This window comes from Neolamprologus brichardi, chromosome 5 (genome assembly GCF_056152115.1).
Source record: "Neolamprologus brichardi isolate AB-2024 chromosome 5, ASM5615211v1, whole genome shotgun sequence".
NCBI classification, from domain to species: Eukaryota; Metazoa; Chordata; class Actinopteri; order Cichliformes; family Cichlidae; genus Neolamprologus; species Neolamprologus brichardi.
The window spans coordinates 12333221-12335924 of NC_142108.1; the positions used below are offsets into that span (position 1 = coordinate 12333221).

Here is a 2704-nt window from a genome sequence, read left to right on the forward strand (position 1 = left end):
ATTTATTAGACACAACAGAAGCGCCATCCTGGCCCTGCCACTCACTGGTGGAAGGGAAGAGAAGGAGGAGGGAGGAAAAACAGGCAGTTATAAAATGTAAGGAGGATTATGTGTCAGGAGTTCAGGGACACTTTGTGTACTCTCTTGTTTTGGTATTTATCCAGTGTGGGGGGCTGCTTGTCAATGTTATATATCGTAAGAAATGCTCTGTTTGAGTACAAGGTCAGTGACTGAGGGAATTTACTGCTATTAGATCATTCTAGAGAGACACTTGGGAAAACAATGGCTGGAGATTGCAGCACAATAGAAATTATTAAGAACACATGGATTAAACATGCGATCTTGTTGACATTGAAATGACTGCCTTGAATATGGGGGCCAGGTCTGCAGACACTAGTGGTCAGCTGACCATGCAAGCAACTTTAGTGCTTCAAGTCGGCAGTACAATGATAACAAGGAGTCAGATATTCTTTTACAGTTCAGTAGGGTCAAATTGGGAATTGTAATTGGTAATCTGGCCATGCGAGCACATCAAAAATAGCAAATATGTAGCCATATGTTGCCAACCTGTTGCTGTGTACATACATGTATGGAGGACCACAAGAGCCACGCGCATCGAAATAAAAAATCCTGTGCTTAATTAATGAATTGTAGAATAAAATCTGCATTTGTAAATTCATTTTTGAATTCCAATTTAATAAACTGATTTTTAAAATGCTTTTTAAGTCTTCATTTCAAAAAACATTTTCGAATTGCACTTTAATAAACTGCATTTCAAAAACCTTTTTCAAATTGCACTTTAATAAACTGCATTTCAAAATCCATTTCCCTTTCCTGTTCGCTCAGGGATTAACATGTGGATTAGCATTTGGATTAGCAGTTGGATTAACAACTTCATTTTAAAAATCCTGCTGCTATTCAAATGAGCCACACCGTGGGATGTAAGGAGCTCTCTGATTGGTTGGTCAGACACAGGCTGTCTGCCAGCCTGGATGTTTCTAGCTCATAGCTTCGCCCTGCTAAGAAGCCTGTGTGCTTGTACAAAGGCTGTTCGACCTCGGGATTTACACTCGGTTCGACAAGGATATGTGAAGAATGAAGGGACCCTGCAGCGAAACGGAGAGCCCAACCTCTGGCTGAGTGCCTGTTTACAAAGTCTGACCACCTGTGAAGGTAACGTGCTAACGTGGCTAACGCTAGCATCACCGCACGTAGCCCCGTTATTTTAAGGTCATCTTAGCTTATGAAAGTTTTACGTCGCAGCTGTACGAGCTAGCTACGTGTTTTGTAAGCTGCTGTGCTCTTCACAAATAAAGCTGGAAGCAGCTCAAACTATTAGAACCAGCACTGAGGCCTGTTACATTTATACAGTGTTAGAGCAACGGCTGCAGCCTACAGCCTTTAAACTAGCGATTAAAATGCTGACAGTAAACTCGTCAGTCCAGATGTTACCACATTACTTTGTGATACTTGTGAGTTAAAACAACTGAGACAGGCTGATTAAAATAACAGCTTTCAGTTCTCTCATTCAGCATATAAAGACTGGAGATCACACTACTGATTTCAGCTCATTTAATATGTGAGTGCACAGATTCATTCTCAACTGGACATAAACGATGATCAAAGGTTGTATATATGATGAAGTCATCAAACCCCAGCCTGTAACACAGTGCGCTGAATCTTAGCTTTGAATGTCCAGTATATTCTAATCAGTGCAATCTAAGCATTCACTGAACCTACAGTATCTACACCTGTGTGGTAAAGCTACAGATAATGAAATTTAATTATTAATACAATATACGTCATGAGAAACGAAAGCTGAAATTGATTCAGTTTAGTACTTTTCTCTGTATGCTCTGTGATCATAAAGGCCTTAAATTCTGTGATATATACTGTAAATGATTTTCACAGAGGTCTTAAAGTACTTAAATCACTGCTGATAGTCTGGTTGTTTATATTTTCACATTTTTGTGTCTGTAGGGCTGTTTGATGACAATTTGGACTCCTCTGGGAGATGAGGACACACCCACACCTGTTCCATACTGCAGCCAATGATGGTGTTACGGTTCTGAGTCAGCTTTGGGCCATCAGACGCACACACTGGAAAACCAGCACCTGGACTTCATGCAGGAGAGACGGCCTCAGTGATGATGGACTCTGCATCGTCTATTTTACCTCCTAATCTCTTTCTCTTTAACACACAATTAAAATCTTAGTGAGGAAGTCTCTAACTTGTACACATTTGTACTTTTACTTGTTTTATTAGTTATTTTTAAGAAGAGTAAAGTTATTCACAAAGTTTTTATTCTTCTGTATTTATTCTTTTGTATCATGTACCACAGTCATACTGAACTATACAGACCTGGTGAATTGGAGAAAAAAAAATCATATATGAATGAATCATTCAGCTTCAGCAGTATTTCTAATCATCTTATGAATTCCAGTCTAATGTCAATTCACTGTTTGAGTTCAGTCTTAGTCTTAAACTCCAGAGAATACCACCTGGTTCAATTTTTTCATCTGATTATTGGGAAAACAGTTTTCTTCTGAGAGATGCTGCTAGAGCTGAAATAGAGCCCAAAGAAACAACAAAGTTTAGTCCCTCTGGATTTTCCATGGAAAATTGTTTTATCACTCACTCAGGTGACTTCTCCAGTGTCACGGATAAGTGATGAAAATATCTCCCACTGGAAACCATTGTGTC

The 2704-nt window shown here is 39.3% G+C and overlaps 1 long non-coding RNA gene across 1 annotated transcript; it reads left to right on the forward strand.

The window, feature by feature from the left end:
• Nucleotides 1–1073: 1073 nt before the first annotated feature.
• Nucleotides 1074–2301, forward strand: LOC148102743 (uncharacterized). The gene is made up of 2 exons (XR_015719033.1): nt 1074–1173; nt 1981–2301. It is a non-coding gene; the product is annotated as an uncharacterized LOC148102743 (long non-coding RNA).
• The last annotated feature ends 403 nt before the right edge of the window (nt 2302–2704 follow it).